The sequence below is a fragment of the Ixodes scapularis genome, unplaced genomic scaffold (assembly GCF_016920785.2).
Source record: "Ixodes scapularis isolate PalLabHiFi unplaced genomic scaffold, ASM1692078v2 PGA_scaffold1__304_contigs__length_218370807, whole genome shotgun sequence".
Classification (NCBI taxonomy): Eukaryota; Metazoa; Arthropoda; class Arachnida; order Ixodida; family Ixodidae; genus Ixodes; species Ixodes scapularis.
Window position 1 is genome coordinate 17,308,345 of NW_024609846.1, and position 21,842 is coordinate 17,330,186.

The 21,842-nt window shown below is 48.6% G+C and overlaps 1 protein-coding gene across 1 annotated transcript in view; it reads left to right on the plus strand.

Annotated features, from left to right (window-relative positions):
• The window catches only part of LOC120850870 (plasma kallikrein-like), a 44,603-nt gene that overhangs the window by 5,844 nt on the left and 16,917 nt on the right, over positions 1 to 21,842 (plus strand). The gene's annotated exons all lie outside the window — the stretch shown is intronic.

A 21,842-nucleotide genomic window follows, 5' to 3' on the forward strand; every position in this document is an offset into this window, starting at 1 on the left:
GCCACTCATTTCATCAAATAACATTTCCCCGACAGTTTGTTTCATCAACCCTGCGACGTTTTATCAACATGCTGTTTCATCGACACTCGCTCATCGACATATCTTGCTATGTTACGTCCACAAGATTTTTGTTTGGTTAGGGGTGCGCTGGTTTGTTTGTGAGCGAGGGTACGGGTACATGCACGGGGGCGGGACCACCCTTACACGCTGCTGTGAAGCGGGTGGACTGAATGGGTCCACATTTTTGTTATGAACTGCTGGAGACTGTCGCCGCAAAGCGTCGTGAAGTGGGTGGGTCGGGTAGTTTAACATGTGCCCCAGTGATAAACGCACAAAAAAATGTTCCTACAGCGTGCAATTTGTGTGTCGATGAAACTTCACAGCACGGTGTGGCAGTATCGATTAAACAATCAGTGTGGATGAAACCACAGCCGTAAAATTTGATGAAAGGTGTCGACGAAACGGCAGGGACCGTTCTTTCCGATGGTTCCATAGAGGCTCTGGCAATGAGAACTGCAAAGTTTCCTCCAAGAAGCTCAATATGTTTTTTACACGAGTCTGCCTTTGCCAGGGTAAACCAGAAAGATGATGGCAGATTCTGAAGAGCTCATTCGTGGCTACGGCCTGGTATAATGCAGAGGTGAACATACATCAGAAATGTAATTAGGCGGTTTGAGCTGTTGGTTGATTCAAACATTGTTGGTTTTATTGCTATAAAGACAAATCATTCTGCCACTTGCATTCGGACAAAGATCAGGACATCTGAGTATTCGGTATGTTTTCAATTTTTTATTTAAACAAATATTTCGCATATAAGAAAGCCCCAATTCATGGCGCGGGAAGCTGCCCTTGCAATAAATTTTTATTTACATACTTTTAATATTTTACAAATTATTAAACCAATCCCGGCGATCCAATATTGTGGGCACCTTTTCCTTCTAAACTAAATTGGAAAAGTTGGTGCGTGTTTACCGGTAATTCCTCATGCCGCGACGCGACGCGAGTGGAGGTACACGCGTCACGTACCCGGGTTTCGAAGCATAAACATACGACTGACAGGGCCTCTGAGAGCAAGCAGAATGTTCGGAAGCATTTGAGAGAACCAAATCTGCTTCCCTCAAATTCTCTGGTATTTTTTCCAAAAGAAGACATCAGCTTCTTAACGTCCAAAGCAATATCAATTAAACGTTTGTAACATACACATCACTGTCTTTATGATTTCTATGCCACATGTATGTAACAGCTCAATATTGCGAACGAGGGTGCACCCGCGGGTGCTATTGCAGTCATAGGTTACCATGCAGCTGATTCCGACGCGGAAACTTGACAAGGACGCCACATTTCACAGATTAAAACTGCTTCGAAGGCGTCATTTTAGTAGACAGTCTATTTATTAACGCCAGCAAAGATACGGTCGAAATAGGGTGAAGACACTTACTGTGTTCGCGGTTCACATATGCCCGCCCCTCCCGCACAGCCCACTACACTTATAAAGAAGAGTTTGGTGACCGCTGCATTTTAATGTCGCTCCACGAAAACCACTGCAAAGAAAAGCCGATGCCGTCACGATGTTGAGGCGCAACCTGAGGCAGAGAAGCAGACGGCGTTCGACGTATGTACGACGTATGCCTTACTCCCGCACCGAAATTGTCGACGGCAATGCAATCGCTGGATTCTCACGCTGTCGCGCAGAACCTATTGCGAATACAAGTGGACTCGGTTACGACTCTTCGACGTATGCTCGGGTAAGTGGAAAACGGCATTAAAAAACAGAATAATTGCTGCAAGATACTGGAGTTGTAGGAAATCTCCCCGGCAGACATGTTGAAAATATTCATTTGCCAGAACAAGATTGGTTCGTGCAAGTCGTGACGTCACGGAAACAACGGGACGCGATTGGTGGCGGAGGAATACAAGATTCTTTTTGAGGGGCATTTGCCGCTACCTTCTTGACTTGTAACCGACTATAATAAAAAAAAATTACGGTGAGACAGAGAGAGAGAGAAAAAAAAACACTTTACTGAAACACCAGTCAGTGAACGACCGTAAATAGGACGCCCTGTCAACCTGTATACCTAGCTTGTAATTTTTCTGCCCTGTCTTTACGTCTGCCTTCGTGACGGGCAGGGTTTCTGGGTGGCGGAAGTATTTTAATCTTGTCCTTGATCTGTCTCGGTATGTGTGTTCGGCGCACTTGCTCATGCTTGGGCACGTGGCCGTATATCTCTACAAGTTTCCTCCCCGCTTTAGATCCGAGTATCCTTTGATGCTGCGTGGTAACGGCAGCCCCAATCACCTCTTCGGGAGTGTTCGATGCCCCTAGCCTCAGAAGTCTGTCGGTCGAAGTGTTCGGGGCGAGTCCGCGCGCCACCTCGACACTTTTCCTGATTTTGATTTCAAACTTGTTCCGTTCCACTCCGTTCAGTTGGAGGTAGAGTGCCACGTACACTATCCTACTGATTATGAAAGGTTGCGCGAGTCTCAAGAGACTCGCCTCCTTCATCCCAGCGTGCCTGTTCGCTATTCGCCTGATGAGACGACCCGTCTGATTTGCACTGGCTTCTAATCTAGCAGGCATTGTATGATTCTTCTGGTTCGCCTGAATCCTTAGCCCGAGGACACGGGTACAGACGACCGCGGAGATCTCTCCGCCTCTGACGTACTGGTGGATGTCCGCCTCGCGCTTTTGGTGAAGCCGCCGTTTTCCGAGGGCATGACGAAAAGTGCTTCCGACTTTTCTGCCGAACATTTGAGTCCTTTTGAGAAGTACGGAACATTTGAGTTTCAGGTACTTCTCAATGATATCAATGACACTTTGCAGGGAGCTTTCGATTTGCCCGTTACAGCCCTTGTTTGTCCATAATGTTAAGTCATCCGCGTATAAGGTGTGGTTGAGATTCTCAATTTCCCCGAACTGTTCGGGGAATCTCCACATCGCAGTCTTGAAGAGGGTCGGTGATAACACCGAGCCCCGCGGCGTCACCCTCTTATTCAGTTTAATGTCCTCAATGGACTCTTTCCCTATCTTGAAAGTGGCTTTCCTGTTCGTAAGAAAGTCCATGATGCAATTTTACACTCTTTTTCCGTCATTGATTGAGTTCAGATTCTCCAACATCGACAGGTGTCTCACGTTATCAAATGCCTTTGCCACATCTAACCCCACGATCACTTTCGTGTCTTGCGCTTGCTTCTCTATAATTTGGTATTTGAGCTACAGCATCACGTCGCATGCCGACAGCTTTGCTCGAAAACCGATCATGGTGTCCGAATCAAGCCTATTTTCCTCCATGTACCTACTCAGCCACGTCTGAACGCCGTGCTCTATAAGCTCTCTAACGCAGGAGGTCGGTGATATCATACTGAGGTTGTTGAAGCCCAGTTTCTTCTCCGGGTTTGAAATGAAAATAGGGTTTGCATGTTTCTACTCCTATGGTACCTTCCCCTTCTACAAGGAGTCCTGCATGTACGCTGCGAGGTCGGCGATGGACCTATCGTCTAAATTACAGAGCATTCTGTTGCTCACTCTGTCCGGCCCAGCCGCTGACTAAGCCGAATAATATCCGCTCTGCCCTCAGCCAGGGAGACTGGAAAGTCTAGTCCCGAATTCTCTCCCTCTCCGTAGTCCGGGTTGGGTTCAGGCCCGGAAGGATTGATGTACCTGTTCCGACATTCCACGTGTTCATTCTTAGTTCCGTCAGATTGATAGCCAGTCTTTCCACCTCCTGTTTGGACGATGACTTTGTGCTATCCGGATCTAAGAGGTGGCGAACAAGTTGCCAGGTCCCTGCGGTACTCAAAATCCTCTCCGTCGGATTGCAGACGTTCCCCCAATTTCGGTTCGTGAGCGCGATTGCGCGCTCTTCAATTTCCGGTTTAAAGCCGCTATATGTTTTCTAATATTCCGGTTCCATTTCCTTTGTCGAAGCCTTTCCTCCAACCCTTTCTTTGTGATCCAAAGATTTAGTAATCTCTTGTCTACGCATCGTTGCCCCTTTCGGTTTCCACAGCACGCTCTCGCGTGACGTCTCTGAAGTTCCAGTGCCATGCTGTGTTTTTACTGGATCTGTAAGACATGACTGGTCAAATAGCAGATCCAGCCGCCTTCCTAATACTTGTTGGGTGAGCTGTCCATATGCCGATCCCTCTGCTCAGCTGCCCGGTCCCTTTTCTCCAAATTGTTTATATAGTTCTTCAGTGAGTTTATTATCCCCTTGATGCAGTCGCTCTGCGAGATTCTTATCTCGCTGATGCAACTGCTCTGGGAGAGTTTGAAACATTCCCAAGGTGCGTTCCTCAAAGGCCTTGCGCTATTCATCATCCTGGCTAGATTTGGCCTTAAAGTTTCCCTCCAATTTCACTATTTTTAGGTCTATCACTGTCTCTGTATTCTTATATATCTTGGGTTTGTCCACGTCCTTCGCCCTCTTATCCGGCGGCGGAGCCGCACTCTGCTCCTTTGGTTTTGCTATATTTGGCTTTTGCAGCACTTGCGATTGTTTCGCAGGCGCTGTATGAGGCTTAAGAGCTATCTGAAGCTCCGCAATCAGCCTACTCATCGCCGCAAGCTGTTCTTTTGCATGCGATTTTCTGCATTAATCTTAAACATGTCTTTATTGCGTTTATCGTATAAGGCCATGTCTACCCAACCCACTTTTTCGGCTCGACGACTTAGGTCTCGCTGGATTGTTGAGGACAGCGCCTCCGGAGGCCCCAGCAGGCCCGGGTCCGGCCTTTTGTTGCTTCTCTTCTTGCCGTTGCGGCAACCGCGGGAAGGAATCCGATCTCCCTCTCGACACGCTCCGGTTTCTTTACTCACTCCGGGATCTCCCTTGATGCTTTTCTCATCGGCTCCTCCCCGCTTCGGCCTCCTTTGCCTTCCACTCTTCCCCTTCCCTGCGCAGTTTGGCTTCCCATTGCCTCTTCTCTATCGCATAAGGTATCCTGAAAGCTTCTTTGCATTTGCGGCCTTCTGTCAAATTACCTTTACCACACAACTTACATTTGGGCACGCATACGTCATCCACGGTGGGGCTGCCATTACGCATCCCCGAAAATTTACTTGGGCGCTCACACATACGCCTCCCCGAAGGGGGCACCTGTGAAAGCAGGTGTTTGGAGAGTGGCGTCTCCACGGACCCCGAGCCAGGCGGGTTCGCCCGCCCACGTATGGCTGTGCGTGGCTTTCCCCTGTCCGGGGAAAAGGGCATCCTGGTGGTTGAGCCGAGCCCGGGGTAAGTTTGGACCCTTCGGGGCCCCCCGGGTGAGGCAATACACCACTTCGGCCCCTGCTTCTCGTAGACGGGAGTCCTGGTAAGGCCCGGCCAGGATGATTCATTCTAGTCGCCACTTCTACTATCCCCTCTCTACTTTGACCCTTGTCTTCTCCTCCTTTTCACTCTTCTCATTTCTCTTCTTTCCTTTTCAACTCTTTTGGCGGCAAGGGCTAACCTTGGGTGGCGACAGACACCTTGTCCAGAACCACTCTTGGTTATAGAGACTGGGCAGCACTTATAGAGTAACGTCTTCAGCCAAGCCATTCTTGTTATGGAGCGTTACCTATTCCCTTGTTGGGCTCGGTGGTGGGCGGTGCACCACAGTTTCCGAAAACCCTCCCCCTTTAAATGGGTTCCAAACTTAAACCTTTTGATCGGCCCCCCAAAAGGGGCCGCACCGAAGCTCAAGTCACTCCCGAAACATCCAAAGTACTCGAAAAATTTCCAAAATTCGTGGTCTTACAGTCTGAAGAAGAAAAACCACTTGCCAAACTGTCCCCTTTCTTAGTCGCCAAGGTACTGGAAGGAATCGTTGGGAAAGATTACTCTGCCAAAAAGATGCCATCCGGTGATCTTCCTGTTGAGATCAGCACCAAAAAGCAAAGTGATGCTCTTCTTTCTCTCAACGCTGTGTCTGAATACAAAGTAAACGTTACTCCACACCGTAGACTTAATACAGTTCAAGGAGTTACCTCGGAGGACGACCTAATGGACTCGTCTGAGGAAGAACTCGTTGAAGGCTTTTCAGACCAAGGAGTTGTTGCCGCTCGTCGCATCACCCTTCGTCGTGAGGGTGTAGAACGTAAAACGAGACACATTATACTGACCTTCGACACCACCACCCTCCCAGAGGCCATAAAGGCAGGCTACCTCCGGTGCCGTGTTCGCCCCTATGTGCCGAATCCGCAGCGGTGCTTTAACTGCCAAAGGTTCGGCCATGGGTCACGGAGCTGCCGGGGAAGCGACACTTGCGCGAAGTGCTCCAGTAAGGAGCATGTTGCTGACAGTTGCGAAAGTGAGCCGAAATGTGTCAACTGTGATGGCCGTCACCCAGCATACTCGCGCTCTTGTCCAAAATGGAAAGAAGAAAAAGAAATGCTTTCTTTGAAAACCACAGAAAGCATCTCCTACCATGAGGCGAAAAAACGTTTCTCCTTCCTATCGAAAGGAGGGTATGCCGAGGTCGTGCGCAGGGGACCCGCACGACCCGTGATAGCATCGGCGGGAACACAGACTCCTCCAGGGGGGGGGGGGGGGGGGTGTCTCCCGCCAGTGTGCCCTCTAAAACCCGCGGGTGCAGTGCCAGCTGCACTGCACTCCAACCACACGGTGGACGCTGTTCCTTCAACGTCCACCCTGAAGCAGGGGGCGGCGCCTCCCGCCGCCCCTACCTCCCTACCTCCTCGAGGCCGGGGACAACCCCGCGTCTCGACCCAGCAGAGACCTAGTGAGCCGTTAAGGCTACCAACCCCACCGGGTCTTCCTCCGGCTCCCCCTGAAGAGCCTATGGACGAGGGTGGACCCAAGTCCGGTGAGGAAAGTTTCCTCGCTGGATCTGACTCCTCTCTTTCTGCCACCAGTGACTCTACTGGCCAGCAGAAAGAGACTGTGAAAAAAGAAAAATGCCCCGCGCAAAAAAAAAAAAAAGATTTTAAGCCATAGTCACCTCATTTTACTTTTTTACCAGTTTTTATATTCACTTTTGCACTGGCTAAGCATATAGGCATTATGCAGTGGAACTGTCGCGGCCTTCTACGTAACATAGATGACATCAATTCATTTTTGATGAGCTCCGTCCTGTTGCTATTTGCCTACAGGAGACGTACCTGACTGATTCGCACACGCAGGTTTTGCGTCATCAACAAGTTTTTAGGAAGGACCGCCATTCCTCAAACCCGTCGGGTGGTGTAGCAGTGGTGGTTCAAAGTGGAGTGGCATGTGCTGAAGTTCCTTTACAAACTTCACTCGAGGCAGTTGCAGTTCGCATCCTTCTTGACCGCCTTATCACTCTAGTATCACTCTACTTACCACCTAATGTTCCGCTGCATCTTCACGAACTTCAAGCACTCATCAAACAACTTCCCAAACCTTTTTTTAATTCTTGGTGATTTTAATGCCCACCATCCTTTGTGGGGAAGCTCTCGTCAAGACTCTCGAGGTGGAGTTATTGAAAGGCTTTTATTATCAACTGGAATCTGCCGGCTTAGTAAGAAAGAACCAACATTTTTTAGTGCTGCCCACAACACTTTTACATCAATTGACCTATCACTATCATCACCATCTTTACTTCCATGCTCTTCATGGAACGTTTTAAACAATCCTTTTGGAAGCGACCATCTACCCATAATTTTAGAGAGCGTTTTACCAGTTTCATCGATAGCAACCCGCCTTCCTCGATGGAAGTTGGAAAAGGCCGACTGGTCTATTTTTGGTCTAGAAGCTACACTTGATCCCTCCTTGTTTCTTTATATGACTCCTGAGGATGCAACGCTTTACGTTGCAGAATGCATTATAAATGCTGCTTCTGCTTCAATTCCACAGACCTCAGGAAATCTTCCCCGGAGGTGCAAGCCCTGGTGGAATGAGGAATGTACTTCTACTCGGAAAAGCCAGAACAAGGCGTGGGGAACTTTTCGTCACTATCCAACTTTCCGTAATTTGATAGAGTTTAGGAAAAAAAGAGCACAAGGTCGGTGGACGCGAAGACGGGCCAAGTGGGCTTCATGGACAAAGTATGTTTCATCCTTAAGTAGTTTTGTTACTGCTAAAGAAGTTTGGGATCGTCTCAAAAAAGTTCGTGGGCAGTACCACGCTTTCAGGATTCCACTTTTTCCTTCAATCTCAGCATCTTTAACAGGACAAGCAAACTTCCTCGCAGAACATTTTTAGCATGTCTGCAGCCCTTCCAATTACAGCCCGGAGTTTTTAAAGTACCGGTCTACCGCTGAGAAGCAGAAAATCGCTATGTCAGGCTTCAACTCTGCTGCATACAATAGACCGTTCACAATGTGTGAACTGGAAGTTGCTCTCAGCCTAAAAGAGCAATCTGCACCTGGGCCAGACAGAATTCACTACGAGATGCTTAAGCACCTGTCTCATGAATCTTTGTCCCACCTGTTGTCCTTTTTCAACTACCCATGGGAAGCTGCTGCTTTCCCACATTCTTGGAGAAGTGCCCATGTTATACCTTTGCTGAAACCTGGAAAAGATCCCTCTCTGGCTACCAGCTACCGCCCCATAGCACTTACAAGCTGCTTGGGGAAAACTTATGAAAGGCTTATAAATCGCCGCCTTATGTTCCTTTTGGAAGAGAAAAACGTTTTTGACACTAAGCAGTGTGGCTTTCGTGCTGGACGGTCCACCATGGACCATCTGGTCCGACTTTGAGACCGTCATATGTGAGGCCTTTGTACACCGGCAGCATTGCGTGTCGGTATTTTTTTGATCTAGAGAAGGCATATGACACTACGTGGAGGTATGGTATCCTTCGAGATCTATACAACTGTGGAGTGCGTGGCCGTATGCTTCGTTGCTTGCAGAATTTTTTAAGTGAGCGTACATTTCAAGTCCGATTAGGCTCGACTTTATCCAATGTCTTCCTGCAAAAAAACGGTGTCCCCCAAGGCGGAGTCTTAAGTGCCACCTTATTTGCAGTTAAGATAAATAGTCTGGCTCAAGTTATACCGTCATCTGTTTCATACTCGCTCTACGTGGATGATGTGCAAATATCTTTTTCGTCCTGCAACCTCTCCAGTTGTGAACGGCAACTGCAGCTCACAATAAACAGAATGACCAAGTGGGCAAATGAAAATGGTTTTAAGTTTTCCCCAGAGAAAACTGTATGTGTGCCGTTTTCCCTGTGACGAGGTTTGACTTTGAACCCAATCTTAGAATTGAATAACATAGAAATATCGGTGAAGCAGGAACATAAATTTTTAGGCGTGGTCTTCGATAAAAAGCTTACATTCAAGTCTCATTTAAAGGAAGTAAAGCAAAAGTGCTTGCGATCCTTAAACATCCTTAAGGTTCTGTCACATATATCTTGGGGGTCTGACAGACGATGCCTCCTACGTTTGTACAATGCTTTAGTTCGGTCACGTCTGGATTATGGAGCGATTGTTTATGGTTCGGCACGACCTTCCACTCTAAAGATGTTGGATCCAATTCATCACCTCGGACTCCGGCTAGCCACTGGGGCATTTCGCACGTCACCCGTATTAAGCTTGTATGTGGACACGCATCAAATGTCTCTGAAAAAACGCCGACAGTACTTGAGCCTGTGTTATTATTACAAAGTGCTTTCGGATCCGAAAAATCCTGCTTATAGTATTTTACCGATTCCTCAGTTCTGTAATTTGTTTGAAAACAAGCCAACAATTGTGCGCCCCCTAGGTTTTCGAGTTCAAAGTATTTGTAGCTCTCTCAACCTCCCTGTCCCTTCCACAAGTGGTGTTAACTTGCTAAAATCTATGGAGAGAATCGCCCCTTGGAACGAGCTACCCGTATGTTGTGACTGGTCTTTTACCAAATACAGTAAGAAGACCGTGGCTCCACAGTTTCTTCAGCAAGAGTTTCTATCTTTGCAAGAAAGGATATCTAGCGGTTGTGCCGAATACTACACCGACGGATCGAGATCTTTATGTTCCGTTGGTTGCGCAGTTTATTCTAGTGACTTTGGAAGAGCCGTGCAGCATGACTCAATGGCAAGCATCTTCACTGCAGAGCTCTATGGTATTTTATTAGCCATTGAGCATATTCTGGATAACAGTGTATTGAACGCAGTAATTTTTGTCGATTCACAAAGCGTCTTAGCTGTTATCTCTTCCAGAGTTTCCACAAAGAATGTACTTACACAACATGTTCGTTTTAAAGTAAACAGAGCTCTGCGCCTTGGAAGTAATATCAAATTTTGCTGGGTACCAAGTCACGTGGGAATTGCAGGGAATGAGAGTACGGATCGCTTGGCTGCATCTGCCACAGATTCAATAGCATATTTTGGCCTGCCCTATCAGGATTTTAAACCACTTTTAAATAAATCTCTTTTAAAGACTTGGCAGCTAGAATGGGACACTGAAACCAACAACAAACTCCACGTGATTAAACCAATGATAGGCATCTGGGAAAGTTCATTTCACAGAAACCGTCGTCTCGAGGTTATGCTTTGTCGCTTGAGAATCGGCCACTCACGTCTGACACAAATGTACCTCCTCTGTGGCGAAGAAGTTGCACTTTGTGCCCATTGTGGGGAATTACTTACAATTTTACACATTCTATGGGAGTGTAGGTTTTATCATCAACTGCGCCTATCATGTTTTCCTGAACTTTTTAGAGACTATCTACCCTTTCATCCTATGTTTTTACTTGGTGACAGTGCTTTAGTACCACTTAGACGAGTTTTTAATTTTCTTAACAAAACTGGTTATCTACACAAGTTATAAAAATCTTCTCTAGTCTAGCATCTGTTTTGCTGAGTTTTAATAAACATTTTGTTTGGCGCATTATGGCTTCCGTTGCTGCTGCGCCATTAAAACATTAATCTTACTTACTTACTTACACATACGCCTGAACTGTGTCGTAACTCGCCACATTGGTTGCACATCTCGTAGCGTTTACTGCAGAGCACGCGCTTCAGAGGTACACCGTAGCAGTACATCCACATCGACACTGTCTCGTGTTTCAAGGTTACGATTGCCGAGCTGGAGTTGCCCAGATTCCACATGCCAAGTATTGGTCGGTTCTTCGGGTTTCCAAAGGGCCTCCGTCAGTGCCTCTATTGTCAATCTCGGGTCGATGGCGGGGACCCCACCAATCTCGTTGTATCGTGCAGCGCGAGGTACGCCGTGATTTCGTAGACGTCGTCGTCGATCTTGATAGACTTACTCTTCCAGCACCCTATGTCCGGGGAGCTGAAAATCAGGGTGCCTTTCTTATCGCTAACAGTCAGCACGTCCTCTCCTTGCCCCTTAACCAACGGAATTTGCGCTGCATTGCGCACCGCCGCACTCAGCCTGTCAATCGGAAATTTTGCGAGCGCCAGCCCGTTCTTCGGCCAAATAATTATCTTGTAGTCGTTCACCGGTAATCGCGGGAGATGCCACGCCATTGAACGCTCCGCCATCCTCTGCCCAGCTTCTTACACGCGGCATTCGCCTCCCCTGCCATCTTCTTGTCCTCCCTGAAATCGGCTCCGCGATCTACCCTCGCGTCGCCATTTGGGCTTCCTCGCCGTTCGCCTCTCGCAAGGTCCTGCAGCTCTCTGGCATGTTTTCCCACTTTCGTGATCGAATCCGCGCTTCTCAATTTTTCGCGGGTAATTTCGGTACCCTCTACAGTCTCCTGCATGGTCATCGTGCCTTCACTGCGGGGTTCCGAAGCGAGCACCGAGGGCTTCGGCCGTCGACGAGCCGCCGCGTTCGTTTACCGCTAGCGTTAGGCTTACCTAGGCGGGACACTTGGGCAACACAAATATGACTGTAAAATCTTCAAAAGTCCACTTACAGTAGTAAAATAGTTTTCCAGATGATTCTTGTGACTTCCGACAGGAGGTCGTAAACATCATTTCCACAAATCAGCACAATTGCCACCAGACCAAGCAACTTTACACGGATCCGACGTGAGCCACAATCACACACGCTGGACTCGTCGTCGCTTTCATCTACGGCTAGATGAAATAAACATGCAAGCGTCACAGGCCTAACGCGCGTAGAACGGCTTGAGTTGGACAACCTGGACCACTCTGGGTCGTGGCTGGTGGCGTCCTGAAGGTCGGGTTCCGTCGGAAAGCACCTCGTAGTTCAAGTCCCCAATGCGGCAAATGAGGATTTTAGAGATTGAAGTAGCGTTTTAATTTTCTCGGAGAGGGCGCGGTGGCGAATGGGCATCCACACTCACACCCTGTCTCCGGGCTGGAACTCCACATCGCGGCAACGAAGGTTGTATCAGCCAGCGTCCACACGTTGTTGGTCCTTTATCCTATAGCAGGCAAGCTGGTGAACCCCTTCTGCCCGTTGGGTGACCAGCTGGGCGTCGTCGGTACCGTCGCCCGTCGGGTCGTAGGGCAGCATGGCGTCGAGCATTGTCGTCACCTTCCTCCCGCGCACCAGGTGAAAAGGTGGCAACACCTTATCCCATGTCTTGTGTTCTACGTACACGTATATATCGAGATCATGTCGGCGATGGTATTGATTAGTCGCTGCGTCAGCCCGTTGATCTGCGGCTGGTATGCCGTGATTCGGCGGTGGTCGATGTGGCTCAGGCGGCGTATCCCTTGTGTCAATTGCGCCATGAAGGACGAGCCTCGGTCTGTAATCATGAATTGGGTAGCGCCGTGTCGGACGACCATACAATCAACGAAGAACATGGCTTCTTTCAAAGCGGTTCCCGACAGGAGTGCATTCCCCTCGTCGTGCCGGATGAGATACTCAGTTGCCACGATTATCCAACAGGTTCGCTGCCGCGACGGTGCAAAAGGTCCAAGTATATCCCTTCCAATCTGCTAGAACGGTGTAGTCGGGGGCGCGATCGGCACCAGGAGGCTTGCCCGCTTTGACGGCGGTTTCTTCCGTCACTGGTACTCGTGGCACGACCGTGTGTAGAGGCGGGCAGTCATTGGGAGCTTTGGCCAAAAGTACTTCTCTCGGATACTTGCGAGTGTCCTGCTGTAGCCAAGGTGACCAGATGTCGGGTCATTCTGGCAGGCTTGGAAGATTTCTGCTCGAAGACTTGTAAGGGTTACGTCGAGTTACTCTCTTCGAAGTCCTCTTTGTAGAGAATATCTTTCCAGTCGAAAAATGTTGGTAGGGCACGTGAAAAGGCTCGGACAATCGTTCGCCTGGTTTCTTCAAGTGATCGATCAGATCGCGAGGTACAGGATTGTCCTGTTGGAGCGCTGCCATGTCGTTAACACTCACTACGTCAAGAAAGCGATCCTCGTCATCGTCATCTTTGGCGCAGACTGTAGCTGACTCGACGGGGGCTCTGGAAGGCAGTCGGCGCCGCTGTGTGTTCGCCCTTACTTGTAGACCACGGTCACGTCGTACTCTTGCAGTCGTAGGCTTCATCGAGCGAAGTGTAGGGGATGAATTTTATCACGGCCCAGACATTGGCTAGGCATTCCTTCTCGGTCGTCGAGTAATTTCGTTCCGCGTTCGACAACGCCCGTCCAGTGATAACGATCACGCTATCGGTACCCTCTTGTCGTTGAACCAGTACTGCGCCAAGTCCTGCATTGCTGGCGTCCGTGTGGACTTTTGTTTTGACCGATTGGACGAAGTGGCCGAAAATTGGTGGCGACTGCAGTGGTTTCTTTAGCTCGTCAGATCCCCAGTGTTGCTCTTGTCCCCGTTCGAAGCTCACGCCGTCTTTTGTGAGGTGCGTGATTGGTGCAGAAAGCTTGGCGAAATCCCCAACGACCCCCCGGTAGAACGCGCAAAGTCCCAGGAATCTTTGAACGGCCTTTTTGTTGGTGGCAAGTGGAGATGAAACTACGGCGCGAGTCTTCTCAGTGTAAGGAAAAACACCTTCGTTGCTCATAATCTGACCTTGAAACTTCAGTTCGCCGTAGGCAAACCGGCACTTTTTCGGGTTGAGGGTGAGCCTGGCGGTCCTTATTTCTTGAAGAACGGCTCGAAAGCGCCGGAAGTGCTCGTGAAAGTTAACCGAGAATACCACGGCGTCGACGAAGTAAATGAGAGAACTCTCGCCTTTGAGGTCTGCCAGTGCGGTGTCCATGACACGTTGAAAGGTTGCTGGCGCCGTGCACAGTCCGAAGGGCATCACCTCGAACTCGCAGAGTCCATCGGGCGTGATGAAGGCAGTCTTCTCTCGGTCCCGTTCGTCGAACTTCGATCTGCCAGTAGCCACTCTTTAAGTCCATCGACGAGAAGTATCAGAAGTGGCACAGCCGGTCAACTGTGTCGTCGATGTGCCGGAGCGAATACACGTCTTTTGTCACCACATTGAGCCGCCTGTATTCTACGCAGAATCTAAGCCTTCCGTCCTTCTTTTTCACGAGAACGACTGGTGAGGCCCACGGGCTGCTTGAAAGCTGCATGATGTCTTCGTTGAGCATCTCTTGTACTTGTTCATGAATGGCCTTTCTTTCCTTTCGGGAGTCCCGGTGCAGTGGCCGATGCACAAGGAGCGCATCGTCGTTTGTAACGACGCTATGTTTCGCACTACTTTGGTGCTCTTTCAACTGAATAGCAGAGCAGTCGCGGAATTTAGCAAGGAGGTCTCTGAGCTCTCGCCGTTCCGTGAAACTCAGCTTGAAATTAATGTCGAGCTGCGGCAGTGGTGTACTGCACGGGTGAGATGGCGAGGGCTCATTGGAGGTCGCGGCAAATCGGGCGACGTTCCGGATATTGTCGACGTGTTCTACAGCGGCACATTTCGTGAGGTGCTGTTCCTCTTGTCGGAGGTACGTCACGAGAACTACAGTGCGTTCATCCTGCAGCTCTGTTACCGCCCCTTGCAACGCCTATTCCTCTCCACAGAAGCCGTTGGACGTCTCCTTCCAGAAGAAGTTTTCCGCAGTCGACAGCATCGGTCACGACGGGCACAAGAACACTCGACCGCGGCACTCCGTTCACGTTGTCCGCAATGACTCAGACGGCGGCCGGCGTCGTTTCGGATCCCCCCGATTGTAGGACGGGCTTTCGCAGCTTCAACTTGTTTGCTGCAAGGTCAATCACGACACCGTACCCACACAAGAAATCCCCGCCCAGACATACGTCTCTCGCACAATCCTGAAAGACTACGATCTTGACTGGACAGGTTTTTATAAATTTCGACGCTTGCAGTGCACCTCTCCCCAACAGGAGTGACGAAGTGTCCTCCGGCAGTGCGTATTTGCCTGCCGACCCACGGTATCGTGACTTTCCGAAGGCGACGAGACAGCTTCCGACTGAAAACTGTATAATCTGCTCCGGTGTCCACGAGTGCCGACGCGTTGTTGCCGTCGATAGCAACGGTGAGGTTGTTGGGCACCGTTGCAGAATCGTCGTTTAGATGCTTGTCGTCCCTAGAGTAAGGGCCCTCCGACATTCATTGATGATCTTACCGCAGGACGTCTTTGGCAACTCCATCTCAAAGGGTTGCCGCGATTAGCTTCCCGGCGAGGCATAGTTGACAGGCTTTCCCAGCGGGACCTAAGAAAAGGCGATGCAGGGCTTCGTGGTGAAGGCGAGCGATATATTCGGCGAGGAGACAGCTCAAAAGATGTCAAGTGGCGTAGGTAGTGTTCAATGTCTTGAGGTCTCTCCCCATAGCGTGGTCGAAGGTCACTGTGCGCAAACCCTCGAAGACCCAGCTGACAGTAGGGGCATCTTCCGTAACATCGTCGGCTTCGAAGCAATTGAACAAAGCGGGCGTCGGTCGGCCGTTCGGCACACGTTGGTTTTTCTCGGCGAGGGATGTTTCGGCGGACGTGCTGGACTTCTTTTTTGCGTCGAGGTTACTGCGGCGTTGGATTGTCCCGTCGAGATGGCGCCTGGCTTTAACAGGGAGCAGGCGTCGGTCGTCGGGTCACGGCGGCGTAGGTCAGCGTCGGCTCCCCTAGCGCCCCCATGGTTACGGGAACCTCTGGTCGGAGCGACCGGTCCATTTCTTCGCGAAAAGCCTCAGCGATGGAGAGAGATGCCGGAGGACTGGCCGCAGGCAGCAACTTTCGAAGCTCCTCCTGGACGACGTCGCGGATAACCTCACGGATTCCCCAGGTACTTGCACCGATGTCGTCGCTAAGCAGCGTGGAGGCAATGACGCCCGAATGTCGTTGAGTAGTAGGAGGCGCGTGCTTGGAGGACGCCCTCTGTGTTCATTGCCTCTCTGACAAAAGCTACGACTGTCGCCTGCGGGTTTGCGGACGAGGCCTCCAAAGATGTCGTACCTGACCCCGCACATAAGGACAAGCAGATTCTTGTTGTCTGTGGCTTTTCGGTCGGCACGTGCGCTCAGTCGCACGCCATCTCGAACGAAGCTGGTGACGCTTTCGTTGGGGCCATGTGTTTTCGTTTGAAGGAGGTCCTCGGCACTCTCCCATCGCTGCTGATTGACGAACGTCCGTCGGAGCTCTCCTTTCACGTGGTCCCTTGACGTAATTGAGGTTTCATGATTCTCAAAGCAGTGTTGCGCCGTGCCCTATATGGTAAACTAGTCGTTCTGCAGGCATTGCTCCGGCGTCCATCCATTATGCCGGGTCACTTGCTCGTACTGCTTGATCCAGTCCTTCATGTCTTGGTAGAGGTTGAAGTGTAAGGGCGTCGGCGAAGGGGGGGGGGGGGGGGGTCGTAGGCGTACGAGGGGGGACAGGCAGGTAAACGACACGGTAGGCAACAGCGGGAGTCTTTTTTTGCAAGCCCAGTGGGCTCGTTGATGCTTTCGTCGACTTATTCTTCTGTAATAAGTTCACGAATCCGTTAGAAGTCTAAATTTTGGGCGGGATCACCTTTGGTGTGGCTGCTTGCTTAGGACTCGGTAGTCTGCACGGACGGTCTTATTGAGTCCGGGACTCGGCTTGCGCAGCGAGACCTCGGAGAGGCGTCCATCATGGGTTTCGGTACCCGCACCTCCACCAGAAACGTCACAAGGTAATGCGAAGGATTAATATTTAATTATGTTCCTCGCGTCTTTTCTTTTTTTACAAAACAAGTTTATCGTCAGCTACATTTTTTTAGTGATCTATGCAGAATATCAGTGACTAAGAATTATGCTTGCTACACATCCCAAAGAGTTTCCGAAGCTCAGTTTCTGAAAGCAGGAAAAAAGCGCTCTACTTTAGAAATAGCTCATAGATAGGGTTTGGAGTTTTCGGTTTAAACCGATAAAAACCGATAAAAGTACGCCGAATCCATTTTCGCAAATTCGGTTTTAACCGAAAAAGGTCAGTTTGTAGGTTCGCCATTTTCGACTAAAAAAACCAATAAAAGCCGATAACAGTACGTCAAATTCATTTGCTAAAATTCAGTTTAAACCGGAAAAGGTCACTGACCTTCCAGTCGTGCCGCAGAGCCGTGGCGAAAAAGTGGAACGACAGTGCCGACGGAAACGTGTCCGAATGTATGGGATACACGGATGCCATCATGACCTTATGGTTTAATGTGTGCATCATCGATCAGAACGTAAAGTCCGAAATGCCCCATGACTTCGCCATGTATGAGCCTGTTTTCAAACTCGTCGTAAGGAAGACTGGATGCGAGCTCTGCATGTTGTGTTGTGCTTCAAAACGTCCCACCGTGTCTCTTTTGGCGGTCACAACTGGTTGATTGGCCGATTTTCGCTCAGCCAGCGCTTCATCTCCTCAGCCCGCCAGTGTCCAGTGTTAGCGTTGAGAGGGCATTCTCGAAGCTCAGGGTCACATTAACAAAAAAGAAAATGTGCCGATCAACGAAGAAAACCTGGGAAACTACATGTGTGTACAATAATAAGATCACGTAATCCCGATGTATAGAAGGTAAAGTTCAATATTTCTTGGGCATAGGGTTCATATCTGACTTGTTTGTACTTCCGTCTTTTTCTTGTTTCTTTTACAGTTGCACACCTTTGCCAAATGAAGTGTCGATTTATTTTTCATTGTATCTGTGCAGTTATTGTGATCATAAATATCAAAGCTACAAGGATCGTCTGACCCGGTGTCCGTTAGTGTTTACTTTAATTCATCAAAAGAAGCCGATCAACTTTTTTGGGCATACATATACACCGAAAAAAACCGATACTTGAATTTTAAAATAAACACCGAAAAAGTATGCCGAATTTTGATATAAAAGAAACCGAAAAACGCGAAACCCTACTCATAGACCAGTAGAGTAGATAAATGGGCTATAGTTGGTACATTACTGAATGGAATGTGCCGAATAAACAAGGACGAAGAAGGGGACAGATACGAGGCGCACTCTCAACTGTAGATTTATTGAAACAAATATTGACTGTTATCTGGGTGTTGGCTCAAAAAGAAAGAAAAAAACCTCTTTATGTGTTAAGTGCAGTGACGGCGCACTAATACACAAACTCTCCCCTTGCTTTCTTATACGGAATGCCTGATGTATTTCTTGAGCTGTTTTTTAGCGTATCTGCCCAGAACTGTTTTTTTTTTCGCAATTCCGGGCCACATGGGCACCAATCACAATGCACCGCGAGATTGCCCGACGGGGACTGTTTCAATGACCAGGCATGTTCCCTGGCCCTCTCATTTCCACAACGGCCCCTTTGGCCCACATACGATTTCCCGGAACTCTTTTGTATGTGACATACCACTGACGTTGCACACTTCCACGTATTGCTCAGCATGCTTCTTTTGACACACTTTACCCTCTCCCTTTTCGTTGTTTATTTTTGAACATAGATCAGACAGCTTGTATGGCGCTGAAACCACCACTTGTACTTTAAAATGAGCCGCCACTTTTTTAGATAGTGAGATAGATTGTGAATGTTAGAAACCACCGCCGGTCTTGTTAGTTGTCTGGAAGGAATGTGACCGACATCTTTTTTCTTCATCTTGGAAACAAGGTTATCCGTTACTTCTCCCAAGGAGCGATCGGGGTACCCTCCGTGTTTCAGACGATTCACCTGCGTGAGGAAGCTTTCATCCGCGACATGTTGGCATGATTTTGCCAGCCAGGCTCTCATTAGGCACGATGCGGTTCCCCTTTTAGCGAGTATGGATTGCGTAGAATTGAAGGACAGAACCCCAGTGTTCTTTAGTGTCAAGAGCCTCAAAGTAAACTGTTCGTTTAGAGCGATCGTAAAGAAAGGGAATCGTGGCAAAAAGAAGAGGGGAAGCTTCCTCAGTAGGAAGTTGGCCGCCCTTGAATTGAGTGAGCCGATCCTGGTGCGGAACTCGGAGGCTGTCATAGAATTTTTGCCTTAGGGCGACCAGTCCTACGGCGGAGGCTTTTCTATTGACGTGGAGGACTCTTTTTATTCCATCCCGCAAGACAACCTTTTCCCAGCAGTAAAAAAGTGCATTAAAGAAAAACTATGAAATAAGCTTTAGAAATTCAAGCGAAGTAAGTGTGGTGTCTTTTTTAGAGTTACTAGAATGCTACCTTAACTCAACCTTGGTGTCCTTTGGGGATAGTGTTTACGTTCAAAAGCAAGGCATATGTATTGGCTCGCGTGTTGCGCCAGTGCTCTGCGATATATGTTCGGCTGACTGTGATAAGGGAATGCGTAAGGATATCGAAAGATTGGGGTAATTCAGAATCTGTCTGTATGTGGTTGATTTATTGGTGCTTGCGCCAAAGTCTGTTATTGTTAGTATAGACTTAATCAACAATGTGTTGGATTGTTTTAACTAGAATTCACATGGATTGACGTTCACTCTTGCAACAACGACAAATGTAAGGCTGCATTTTTTTTCCTTTTGATTTGAGCTTTAATTTTGAAGGTGACGATGTTTGTTGTAAATATCATCCACGAGCTAAGAAAGTGGTTCTGGCCTTCAATTCTGCCCAATCCAAACTCGTTGGAAAGGGGAACCGCATCGTGCCTAATGAGAGCCTCGCTGGCAAAATCATGCCGCCATGTCGCGGATGAAAGCTTCCTCACCCAGGTGAATCGTCTAAAACGCGGAGGAAACCCCGATCGCTTTTTTGGGGTAAGTAGCGGATAACCTTGTTTCTAAGATGAAGAAAAAGGTGACGATAAAAATTCCTTCCAGACAAGTAACAAGACCGGCGGTGATTTCTTACATTCACTATCTATCTCACAATCTAAAAAAGTGACGGCTCATTTTGAAGCACCAGTGGTTGCTTCAGCGCCATACAAGCTTTCTGATCTATGTTCAAAAATAAACAACGAAAAGAAAGAGGATAAAGTGTCTAAAAAAATAAGCTAAGCAATACGTGGAGTGCGCAACGTCAGTGGTATATAACATACCAACGAGTTCCGGGAAATCGAATGTGGGCCAAACGGGGCGTTGCAGAAATGAGAGGGCCAGGGAACATGCCTGGTCAGTTAAACAGTCCCCGTCGGGCAATCTTGCAGTGCATTGTGATAGGTTCCATGTGGCCCGGAATTGGAAAAAAGCAACACTTCTGGGCAGATACGCTAATAAAACAGCTCGAGAAATACATGAGGTATTCTGTATAAGAAAGCAAGGGGACAGTCCGTGTATTAGTGCGCCGTCACTGCACTTAACAGATAAAGAGCTTTTTCCTTTCTTTTTGAGCCAACACCCAGATAGACGGTATTAACAGTCAAAGTTTGTTTAAATAAAACTTCAGTTGAGAGTGCGCTTCGTCCCTGTTCCCTTATTTAACGTTGTTTATTCGGCGCTTTCCATTCAGTCACTCATAGACTGACTTTGCAACGCATAGTCTGAGGTAACTAGCCGCTACAACAAAATTTATTGATTACTACATGTTAGCAGAATCATCTCCTCCTGCGGCTTGCTGCATATGCTCACATTATTCTTGGTTCACTGAATTCCATCGAAGCGGCCGTTGCAATCGGTGCGTGTTTACAAATATTCCCATTTACACAGGCAAGAAATTAGGCAATGCCACGCGAGTAGTTGAGCGAGAACGTCCGTGGCCGAATGGTTACCGCGGTTAACTGTCGCGTGTAAGATCTGGGTTTCATTCCAGGTAGAAGAATGTTCTTTTATTTATTCTTTCTGCTTGTCGTTCTCGCACGTTCGAGAACTTTCTCGTATCATCGTGTTACAAATGTTCTACGCGCCGAACGTTCTAGGCCGAATGTTCCAGAAACCCACGCCGAACCAAAAGGTTCTCTGCGTGGCGAGCCGTGGTCAGTCTCGCCCCAGCGTTTGATCCTGCTCTTACGCTGACTTCGACGCCCGCGACGCTCCTCTGTTATCTTCTACTCCCGTTTAGTTTTGGGCAGAAGTTCGCCCCATGAAACGTTTATTTCTTCTTGTTTATTTTTTTGTCACCACCCGTGGCATTCTGGTGGAGGTGCTGGCTAATAAACTTCTCCATTCCGGGTGTTGGCCTTGGGTGCGGCGACTTAATCGGGTCTTGGTAGTGTCTTCGTCGGGTCGTCATGGGATTGCTGCCGGATTTTACCTGTGGGCCCTCGGAGGGGGGCCCGCAGGGCCCCCCTCCGAGGGCCCGCAGGGACTATCCGGTACCCCGCACCTCCACCAGAATAATACGGTGGTGACCAAAAGAACAATAAATCCACAGGAATTTATTAACGTTTAATGGGGTGAACTTGGGGTGAACAATTGCCATCAAACGTTTGTCTCGTCATTCAAATTGGTTTGCAAAGTCATTCTAGTTCTAGACTTCACTTAATAAAGTTAAAACAGGAGTGCAGGCGAGATGTTTAAAATCTGACATTTTAAAACAGGTGAGTGGGAAGAGTGTTGTCCCGTCCTGTTTCCCTCCTCTCGTTAAAAATGTGAACACTTCACTTGCGTTCTATTCTGGTTATGTACTAAGGTTTTGGCTAATCATTGTAGTCACAGCGTACTGACAGCATCTCGTCTATGTTCTGGCGCTACAATTCCAAGTAAGTAGTTCGTGCTACTAATTAAAGTTAAGCATGAAGAGTCAAACACTTTCATCTAAACACCACTCTGGTAGCTCTCTGTTTTATATCTCGGATCTC